At 38.7% G+C, this 12,024-nt stretch overlaps 1 protein-coding gene across 6 annotated transcripts in view; it reads left to right on the top strand.

Moving 5' to 3' along the window:
- The window catches only part of PPP4R1 (protein phosphatase 4 regulatory subunit 1), a 57,193-nt gene that overhangs the window by 2,694 nt on the left and 42,475 nt on the right, over positions 1-12,024 (top strand). The window lies entirely within an intron of this gene.

Consider the following 12,024-nt stretch of genomic DNA (forward strand, 5'->3'; position numbering starts at 1 on the left):
CAGTTTTAAATAATATTTTAATAAGTTTGTCTCTATTGAATCATCAGAAAGCAAAGGTGTCACTATCTCAGCCACTCATGAAAAAAATGTTTTTGAAGTATCTTGAAATTCAGGAAAAGGTAGGGTCAACTTGTATTGTTTTTCCTTTGAAGAAACCTGCTGTTCATCAGGCCTAGTTGAAGATTGTGTGGAAATTGATTATGTTCTGTGGCTTTTGTTCTGTTATCTTTTGAAGTTAATTGGGTTGTGTTTTGTTGAAAGTAATCTTGTTTAGGTCTGGTACAACTGTTGAGTAAGCCTGTATTCATATTTAGACAGGAATGAAAATAGATTCTGTAGCTTTCCCCAAAGGCTCTGCAAAAAGCAAAAAAGTAAAATATAGTTAAAGCTTGACCATGTGGCATTGGCTTTGAACTTGCTGGTGTCTAAGTAGCCTCTCCTGCTCATGGAAGAGCTTCTCATAGTGAAAGTGGAAGAATGACTTTTCCTCAAATCTGCCCCAGATAGCAGAATTTGGGATGGGAAAACAGGATGCAGTGAAGGCAGAGGCTGCAGGGAGAGGAGGGTAGAGTTTCACTGTATGAATCAAATTCCAGTGACTGCTGACATTAAACTTTGCCTGTTAAATTAGACAAAACTATAGATGGTTATATATTCTTTCAGAAAAACTTGATGTTGTGTTTACAGTTCTGTGAAATTACAAATGCTTTCCACATATCAGTCCTCAGATTTGGTTTCTTTCTCCTTTTTTTGGTAAGGTATTGGTAGGTAGGTTAAGAGTAATATTTACCGAGTAAAACATATATACATATATTTAATTAGAATCATACATTTGTTTCTGAGTAGAGTGTGTTTTGATGATTACTGGTACAATTGGCCACCTTGTGCCCTGCATAAAGTGAAAGGAGGAATATAACTAAAATTAAATACGTTCAGCAAATCTTACTGATTTCTTGTAATGTATGGCTGACTTCCACAGAAGATGGTAGCAAGTGTAATGACAGTCTGTCCAGATGTTAATGATGGTGCAGAATATAATGAGAACTAAATTATGGAAAAATGAACTGCAGGGAATGAGGTCCTAAATAAAGTAAGAACTAAATATAAAAGGGATCTTAGAGGATGTGTCTGTATTAAATTGCAAACTCAGTAATGGAGATGTGAGATGACAGGATAGTATAATACCCTACATACCAACTTTCCCGTCTCTTGGCACTTTTAGATGTTTTATATTGTATCTCTCATCTTTTCTGATGTTTGGCCATGCTAGCTGTGACTGATGGAAGTTTTAATACCTGGGGCAACCCACAAAAGTTGGTACCCTCCAAATGTGTACATTACAACTCTCATTCCTAAATAGCATTTCAGCAGATCTACTTGCTGCTGATAATGGGAATTGTAGCCAGGAAGGCTCCGTAGTGGGCATATATTTTTTAAAGTATAAATCTGGTGAGTGTTTGCTCTTATGTTTTGTTTTTCAGAGTTTTAAAACAAGGTTCCTCAACAGGTTTCTAGGGTTTGTGCAAGAGATTGTGATTGGGGGGGGGGGATCTTTTTGAGCTAAAGATATACCATAATAATTTTTATACAGGGGTTCCTTGAAATCTGAAAATTATTGCAAGGATTTCTCCAGGGTAAAAAGGTTGGGGTAGACTTCTTTAAAGTGTTTCCAATGAATGAAAGTAAAGTTAGAGAAGACACAGTTATTTGATGATTGTCTGAAGTGTTATAGCATTCACCATGGTACAGCTGTACACAAATTAATATTCATCAGGTTGTGCCTCTCTCTTCCTTTTGCTGACCATAGAAAGTGGTACTTGTCATATGAGTTCTAGTGTCTTTACTTACAGAATGATTGGGATTGTAGTGGGAAAATTTTATCAAAGAGGAGCATTTTTCAATGAACCATTGGTGTGTTTGAATTCTACATTAGCTTCACTTCCTGCAGAAGTCTGCTTTTTGCCAAAGTTCTTCAGATGAGAACACTTTATTTCTTGTTCTTGCATGCTTCATCCTGAACTGTGTGACCTGTATGTTCCAGGAGTAGTGCAGCTGTCTTGGCCCTTCATAGAAAGAAATGGGTCATCAAAAGACCTGATTTGTACTCATGGCTTTCAGGATTGAGATGAGGCTTAAGCTGGCCATAACTAAGACACTTACTGGCAAAGCCAGCAAACTGAATAGCTTGTAATAAGCTGGTCTGTAAGGAGAGAATGGCTACTGTGTATTTCACTTTAGTTTTCTGTATTTGGTCAACAAACTATATACACAACTTATTATGGCGATTTAGATTTATACTGACTAATACAAAGGTCTCCGTGTTCTGTGTAAATTGTAAGTAAAGCAGATGTTATTTTGTTTATAGCAGTTGTGGGGAGGCTGTGGCCCATTTCCTGGAGAATATAAATCTGTTACATGTTATTTTAAAGCCGCCGCTCACTTTAAAGCATATGTGACTGTTATGTGTTTGATACCTGAGGTCATGAATGTAATACATTGCAAAGTTTTTAGGATTAGGTTCTGCTGGATCCTAAACTGGTAATCCCCCTCTTACCTGCAGCTCTCATGCAACCTTTAAACTTGCCACAGAAAGATAGCAAGCCCTCTATAGCAGTCCATAGAGAGATGTTGTAGCACCTTTGAGACTAACTGAAAGAAAGAAATTGGCAGTATGAGCTTTCGTAGACTTAAGTCTACTTCCTCAGAAGTCTACAAAAGCTCATGCTGCCAATTTCTTTCTTTCAGTTAGTCTCAAAGGTGCTACACCATCTCTCTATGTACTAATTCTACAGACTAACATGGGTATATCTTTGAATTCTACCTCTGTAGCAGGTTTTTGATATTTAGGAATGGGAGAGGGAGGGCAAGAAAGGCCTACTATTGAATTATTCTGTTAGATCTTAGTGTATAATAACATTATACTTACAACTGAGCCTGGGAAAACACAGCATCCTAATTTCTAGTTAGGGCTCCAGTGTCGATCTTTCTAGTTCTGACCTGCTAAAATTGTTTACTTCTGGAAGTGAAATGACTAGTAATTTAATTCTTGTTAGAATTTTTCTTACAGAAAAATTTCTTGGTCAGCACTGGTTGAGTTGCTGTGTCATAATGGAATTGTTAATCTCGTTTAGACAGGGCCCATTGAATCAGTGGGAATTATGTTAATCAACATACAGTTAAATTCCATTGATTCTGTGGACCTATTATAGTTGTGACTAACAATTTGATTTACACCTACACGTGTTTACTTCAGGGAACTAAAAGGAAAAAGAGGTGTTTAGTGTTTATACTTTTGGTACTCATATATAGATAAAATACAGAATTCTCCTTAAAGAGGCCTGTAAAGAGACAAGTTTTTTTGGATGCTTCTGTGTGTGAGTTCTAAACTTGTTGTTTCCCTGCTTAGAGGTTTAGTTTTTAAAACTTTTGTTTTAGGAGTCTCAGAAGTTTTTCAGTCTCTGGATGGACTGCTGAAGTTTCTGATCTTAGGTTGCTTTATATACGTTCTGGGAGATTGCAGCTACAGAATCAATTTGAATCTTTGTCTGTTATCAGAGATGATGAGGAAGAGCAGCAGGGATAGACTTCAGGGACAGAGCAGGGGACCCTGGGAGTACCACCAAAGGGAACAGTCGCTGCTAAGCCTCGGAGGAGGCGTGTGATGGTTGTGGGGGACTCCTTGCTGTGAGGTACTGAACCAGTGGTTTGCAGGCCTGACAAGATGTCTCGGGAGGTGTGTTGTCTCCCTGGGGCAAAGATCCGTGATGTGACAGAGAGGCTGACAAGACTTGTCAAGTCCACTGACCATTGTCCCTCTCTGTTGGTACATGTGGGAACCAATGATACTGCAAGGCACAGCCTTCAGAATATCATAAGGGATTATGAGGTTTTGGGTAGGAATTTGAGAGAGGTGGATGCACAGGTTGTCATCTCATCTCTTCTCCCAGTCGAAGGGCATGGCCCAGGAAGGGAGAAGAAAATAGCGGATGTAAATAACTGGCTCCGTAGATGGTGCCTCCAAGAACGGTTTGGATTCTTGGATCATGGACTGAGGTTCCATGAGGAAGTATTTCTGGCAAGGAATGGGTTGCATCTCACGCCAGTTGGCAGAAATGTTTTTGCCAATAGTCTCAAGAATTTGATCAGGAGGGCTTTAAACTGAGTTTTGTGGGGGAGAGAGACAGCAGGGATGGAGAAAATAACCAAACTGTCAGACATGCCATCTAGATTTTAGAAGAGTGGATTTTAGTAAATTTAGAGAAATACTGGGGGTGATCCCATGGTCAGGAATACTAAAAGATAAGGGAGTTCAAGATGGATGGGACTTTCTCAAAAGGGAAATACTGAATGCACAATTTCAAACAGTTCCAGTGAGAAAGAAAAATGGGAGGTGCTTCAAGAAACCAGGATGGATGACTAAGGAACTTTAAACTGAGCTAACTTTTAAACAGAGCATGTATAAGAAATGGAAAAATGGGAAATCACCAAAGAGGAATTCAAACAAATAGCAAGCACATGTAGGGGTAAAGTCAGAAAAGCTAAAGCACAGAATGAACTCAGGCTTGCTAGAGAGGTTAAGAACAATAAAAAGGGCTTTTTTGGATATGTCCGCAGCAAAAGGAAGAAGAAGGAAATGGTCCACTCCATGGAGAAGATGGCAAAATGCTAATAGAAGACAGAGAAAAGGCAGAATTACTCAACACCTTCTTTTCCTCAGCGTTCTTAGAAAAGGAAAAGAGTGCTCAACCTGAGGATAACGGAGCAGAAGACAGACTAGGGGAATTTCAGCACAGAATAAGTAGAGGAATACCTTGTTAACCTAAACAACTAAGTCTCCAGGACCAGATGAACCACATCCAAGGGTATTAAAAGAGCTGGCAAATGTAATATCGGAACCATTGGCAATAATCTTTGAGGACTCCTGAAGAACAGGAGAAGTCCCAACAGACTGGAGGAGGGCAAACATTGTCCCCTTCTTCAAAAAGGGGAAAAAAAGAGGATCCCAACAATTATTGTCCAGTTAATCTGACATCTATACCAGGAAAGATTCTAGAGCAGATCATTAAACAGAGAGTCTGTGAACATCTAGAAAGCAATTCCATAATCACAAAAAGTCAACATGGGTTTCAGAGAAACAAGTTATGCCAGGCAAACCTGATCTCTTTTTTTGATAAAATTGCCAGCTTGTTAGATGAAGGGAATGCTGTGGATATAGTATATCTTGATTTCAGTAAGGCCTTTGACAGGGTTTCCCATGACATTCTTGCAAACAAGCTTGTAAAATGTGGGCTAGACCAGGCAACTGTTACATGGATTTGTAATTGGTTGACTGACCGAAGCCAAAGGGTGCTCAACAATGGCTCCTTTTCATCCTGGAGAGAAGTGACCAGTGGGGTCCCACAGGGCTCTGTCCTGGGCCCAGTGCTATTCAACATCTTTATTAATGACCTGAAGGACAAAATTGGGGGCATACTTATCAAATTTGTAGATGACACCAAAATAGAAGGAGTAGCTAATACCCCAGAGGACAGGATCAAAATTCAAGATGACCTGAATAGACTAGAAAGCTGGGCCAAAGCTAACAAAATGAAATTCAACACGGAGAAATGTAAGGTATTGCACTTAGGGCAGAAAAATGAAATGCATAGTTATAGGATGGGGGACACCTGGCTGAATGAAACTACATGTGAAAGGGATCTGGGAGTCCAAGTAGACCACAAGTTGAACATGAGTCAACAGTGTGACGCAGCAGCTAAAATGGCCAATGCAATTTTAGGCTGCATCAATAAAAGTATAGTGTCTAGATCAAGGGAAGTAATAGTGCCACTGTATTCTCCTCTGGTCAGGACTCACCTGGAATATTGTGTCCAGTTCTGGGCACCACAATTTAAAAAGGATGTGGAGAAACTGGAATCATGTCCAAAGGAGAACGACTAAAATGGTGAAGGGTCTGGAAGACATGCCCTATGAGGAACGATTTAGGGAGCTGGGGATGTTCAGCCTGGAGAAGAGAAGGTTAAGATGTGATATGATAGCTCTGTTTAAATATTTGAAGGGATGTCATATTGAGGAGGGAGCAAGCTTGTTTTCTGCTGCTCCAGAGAACAGGACCCGGAACAATGGATGCAAGCTACAGCAAAAGAGATTCCACCTCAACATTAGGACGAACTTCCTGACAGTAAGGGTTGTCCGACAGTGGAACACACTTCCTCTGAGTGTAGTGGAGTCTCTCTCCTTGGAGGTCTTTAAACAGAGGCTGGATGGCCATCTGTCGGGGATGCTTTGATTTGGATTTCCTGCATGGCAGGGGATTGGACTGGATGGCCCTTGTGGTCTCTTCCGATTCTATGATTCTATGGTTCTATGATTCAAAGTGTGAAACAATGGATTCTGTTGTCTGTGGTTTAAAAGCTAAGACTACACACTAAAATCTGTCTCTATATTCTTAACATATTGTTACCTTAGCATTATCTCTTCCACAAGCAACAGCTAGGGGGGAATCTCTTTTCTTATGCTTTGGAAGGCATCTGAATAGATGGAAGCAGTATTTTAGTTGAGGTGCTTCACATGGAGATCTGCATCCATACTGCTGAAGCAAGTTTGTATCATTTCTGTGACTGAGCATCTATGGAAACTGTAGTGATTGTCTACCAAAGTGAAGATCAATTTTGTTTATCTAATGCAGAATTGTTTTTTTTTCAATATAGACATGTAGCTGGGTTAAATATACACAAGTATGCATACATGTATGTATAAACTCTCTTATGTATTTTATACAAAAATATATGTAGTCAGGGAATTGCCAAGGGTCAAGAAAAAGATGAGCTTTGTTGAGACACATGATAATGCAACAAAGCTGAGTTTTGTGCTTAGTAGTAGATAAAATTCCTTAGTAGTTGTGGACAGTGTTGAAACTTGTTTCACTGAAAGAGTGAAAAATAATTCTTGCAAAATAGATAGGTATTTATTTTCTGTATTTGTTGGTAACAATACACTGAATGCTCTTATCTTTTGTGGACGAATACTGAAGTACTGTATGTTTGTACAGCTTTAAGATGCCTGTTAGATAGAATGCACACTTGTTGGAGGATTGATTTGAAATCGCATACATATTTATGCCTGCTGTGGTTCCATTTAAAACATGCTTTGTTTTTCATTTTGTTTCCTTACTTGGAGTTTTGATTTGAAGATCACATGTGGAAGACAAGAAGCTGCGGCAGATATATTGTACTTATTTGACAGTAATTAAATGTTTGAAACCCAGAACTATTCTGTGCTTTAGTATGTGGTTTTGGAAATCATTAGATGATTTTCACATTAAGAAATCTTGACCTTTTTTTAAAAAAACACCTACTTGATCTTTTTGTTACTATTACTCTTTATTTTTTGTTTAGCATTTCTGCAGTTCAAGTTTTGGTTAATCCTGTAGGCACAAAACATTAATACGTTAGATTGCTGGCAAAGGTTGGAATATTACTTTGAAAATAGCAATTTGCTAAAGTTAGGTTCTCATAGTAGGTACAGAGGGCTTCCCACATTCATTGATTCCCCCCCCCCTTTTTTTTTTTTTTTTTTTGGTTAACTGCTCTCAAGTCAACCCCAGCTCATGGTGACCCTGCAGATGAAACATCTTCAAAACCTCCTGCCTGCCACTTCTCTGCTTAGGTCTTGAAACTAAATAAATAAATAAATAAATAAAACTTATTTCTACCCCCTTTTTGTTAAAACAATCAAAGAGGCTTACAGTATTAAAAGAATACAACAATATATACAAAATATCTGCCACTGCCCCCCTTAAAAAACAATTAAACAGTTTAAGGTTAAAATTACATAAAACAGTTAAAACAATAATGGTGGACAGAGTCATCACATATATGTGGGGGATCGTTATATGGCTGAGTAATTTACTCTGGGAAGGCCTGTTCAACAGCTTTCTTGAAGCTGTCTAGATTGGTAATTTGGTGGATCTCGTCTGGCAGGCCATTCCACAGGCTGAGAATGGTTGCAGAAAAGAAATAATGGGTTAGAGGTAAAGATCCTATTTAGGTCCATGACCTCCTTCATTGAGTCCATCTATCTGGTATGCGATCTACCTCTCTTTCTACTACCCTCTACCTTTCATAGTATTGCTGTCTTTCCTAATGAATCCTGTCTTCTCGTGATATGGCCAAAGTATGACAGCCTCAGTTTGATCATTGGACCAGGAAAAGTTCAAGATTGATCTGTTCAGTGATCCATTTGTTTGTTTTTTTGACCGTCCATGGTATCCTTAACACTCTTATCCTTATCTAGCACCACATCTTGAATGAATTGATTTTCTTCTTACCTGCTCTTTTCACTCTCCAGCTGTCACATACTGCCCAAGACATGTAGAAGGGCATGCAGTGATGGCACTTCCCTACTGGGATACTTCACAAATTTCAAGATTTCATTGACAGTGTGCACTGCTGAATTTCTACTCCAGAGCTGTAAAGTTCTCTTCCAAAGTATTTCCTACCTGGTTTTTCTTTGACAATCCATCACTGTCTTTACTGACTATATTCCTTACTTCAGACTTCAGTAGAGCTTTCATTAAGTGATTCTGAAATAGGATCTTTACCTCTAACCCATTGAGCATCTTAGGTCCAAAACACACTGCAGAAATAATAAGTTTGAGACTGCTTTAACTGATATGGCTTAGTGCTAGGGAATTCTGGGAATTATACTTTATTGTGGCACTAGAGATCTCTGACAGAGAAGGCTAAATGTCTCACAAAACTACAGTTCCCAGAATTACCTAGCATTGAACCAGGACAGTTAAAGCTGTCTCAACCTGGATTATTTCTGCATTGTGTTTTGGTCACAAGTCTTTGAGCGTGTCGTTTCCCACCTTTGGCATAAGGAGATGGATGCTTTCAAGTTTCCTTTGCAAGTGATATTTAGAGATATTCAAATAACGTGCTTTCTATTCATGTAAACCTTTCTTACACCAAAAATGTCAGTCTAGTTCATCAGTATGTCTCCATAGAAAAAATTCCCCTTAAAAATTCACAAACATGGCACAATGAAGATAGTTAGGAATGTGTGTAGATGACACCTTCAAAAACTTTGTAGGGAGGTAGTGGAATATTTCTTTTTCAAAGTTGTGTTATCAGGAACAATACACCAAAAGCACTGAAAACTGCTAGTTTGAGTGTGCCTAACTTGCTGGGGTAATTTTGGGAATGTGGTTATGGGAGATGCGTCTACACATTTCCTATAGGCTTTGCTGTTTGTTGTTGTGTGCCATCAAGTCATTTCCAGCTTATGCTGACCCTATCATGGGGTTTTCTTGGCCATTTTTGTTCAGAAGAGGTTGCCATTGTTGTCTTCTGAGTCTGAGAGCATGTGACTTGCCCAAGGTCACTTAGTGGGTTTCATGGCTGAGCTGGGAATCGAACCCTGTTCTCTAAAGTTGTAGTCCAGCACTCAAACCACTATGCCACACTGGTTCTTTTGCTATAGATAATTCCCTGGAAAAATACAGATTTGGAAAGTTTTAATAAGACTGAATCTGTGGCCATTTATCGTGATGATGGTTAATTTTCTAAAATTAGAAACACATTTTCTGTTAGAAAAATGTAATAATAGAAAATTTTCCACTCTACTGGTTCAAGACATTTTCTAAATTTGCTAAAGGAAGGTTTAACAATGATTTTGTGGTTGCTTTTAACAGTTGGATCATGGGCAGAGACTTGGGGAGCTTAGCAATAATGCCCCAAAGCCCTCATCATGCATCAGGGAGACCCATTATGATGTGTATACCATGAGTAAGTAACAAGAAGTCAGTTATCATCTACAGTGTAGAGCTGTAGGGTAGAATAAGAAAGCATGAAGAGAAGTGGAATTTTTATCTGCTAGAGAAGAGGTTAGGTAGGGAAAGGGATGAACTCCTTTTCCCTTTGCAACAATGCAACAATGGAAGGTGCTTTTTCTGACTAGCTGCGGACTATAGTAAAATGGCTCTGTTTACTAGTTTGGATCATCCTATAAAGACAGAATGGTAAACTGAGATAGTACAGATAGAATGGCAGAAGAGGATTTCATTGATGATAAATCCCTGAAGGAATTGGGATCTTCTTCATTTTTGGAGATAGCTGGTACTTGCAAGTTTTCCATTTGTAACTTAATCTTTAGAAATGCTTTAAAATAATAATCTGGTAGTAATTAAGCTTAGATAGTTTGATACTGATATGGATAATGTTGTCTGGAAGATACAGACTGGAAGAAGCTTTGTTGTATGTTTTTGTTGTTCAAAACATAATTAAAACTAATGTACACAGTTAATTCAAAATTCATATAGCTGAGCATCTGTAGTCCTGGATTGTAGCCATAAGCTGTGGTCCTGAAGGATCATGCTGAAGCTATTTGTGCATGCCTTCTGGACTTTCCATACAGTACTCCCACTTATTAGCACTACTTTAGTGTAAGAAGTGAGATGCTGTTAAACTATGAGGGAGCCAGCCAAATCTTATGGCTTTTGCTGGAGAAATCTCTGTACATAACATTGAGTTCTCACGCCATCTCCATGGCCTTCAAAGTGATGGCTGGTGTGGAAAATTAGCAAGAAATTATCATACCTTTAATGTCTGCATAAACATGTATAAGATTGCAGCTGTAATGCAGTCTGGGGTATGGAACAGCAACTAAAAAGGGCTACCTCACTTTGTCTTTAAACCTAATGATGTAAGAGTAGTATGAATTTCTAGATGTTTTCTCCCACCTAAAACCAGTAGAGATCTGATTTAGCTAACTTTTAGATAACTTAAAGAGGGGTGTCATCTTAATTTTACATGTTTTATGAATATCCGAAGAGTGTTTTCCAATAACCTAAAGTAGTTGAGCTGAAATAATTTGAATTGCGGGTGATGGGGATTACAGTTAGTGCAATTTAAATGGCATATTCAGCCAAGATTGAGCGTGTTCAAGATGGTATGGTCACAGACCATACCTCTTAAATATAACATCAGGATTAAAAGAGGAAGAAAACAAATATTGGAGAACAATATTGTACTTAGTGATGGCAGCCAGAATAATTATATCAAGAAAATACAAAATAGAAGAACCACCATTAGTAGAAGAATGGATACAAAATTATTATAAAATGAGAGAGATGGACAATTTAATTTAATAAAAGACAAACCAAATGTAAAAGTAGAAAAGGATTGGTGACCTATAGTACAGTATTGGAAAGAAAAGTGGGGAATAAATAATGACAGTAACAAAGAGAGGTATACCAAAAAATCATCACAAAACAAACAAAAAACAACAAGAGGTGTATGAAGTAAGAACTGAAAAGCAATACTGGGGTACAAACAAGGAGTCTTAAAACTGTGGAGTTGAAGGCTTTCATGGCCAACATCCATAGTTTTTCGTGGGGTTTTCGGGCTACGTGGCCATGTTCTAGAAGAGTTTCTTCCTGACATTTCGCCAGCATCTGTGGCTGGCATCTTCAGAGAATGCTTGCCTGGAAAAGAGTTGGGTATATATATATACTGTGTCACCCTGGGAAAGGAGGGTGTCATTTCAATTACAATTTCAACAGGAAAGAGGAAACCCTGAAAGTAAACAAGATTTGGCTTCCAGTCCTGAAAAACAGCAAGCTGAAGACTCAACAAATGCAAATGAGAAATCTCCCAGGGTCAGGGGCTTCCCAGCAGACAATGAGCACTAATCAAGCAGACAGTAATCCTTCTTTGCAGATCCTCCCACCCTGAGGCCTGCCATGAGCAATAAAACAATACACATGCAAATCACTCCTCCTTTCCCAGGGTGACACAGTGTGTGTGTGTGTGTGTGTGTGTACACACACACACACACACACACACACACACACACACACACCCAACTCTTTTCCAGGCAAGCATTCTCTGAAGATACCAGCCACAGATGCTGGTGAAACGTCAGGAAGAAACTCTTCTAGAACATGGCCACATAGCCCGAACCCCCCAAAAAAACAATAGTCTTAAAACTACTTTTTTCTACATATATATATATATATATATA

Source organism: Sceloporus occidentalis, unplaced genomic scaffold (assembly GCF_023333645.1).
Source record: "Sceloporus occidentalis isolate IW3139 unplaced genomic scaffold, rSceOcc1.0.p SCAF_3, whole genome shotgun sequence".
Classification (NCBI taxonomy): Eukaryota; Metazoa; Chordata; class Lepidosauria; order Squamata; family Phrynosomatidae; genus Sceloporus; species Sceloporus occidentalis.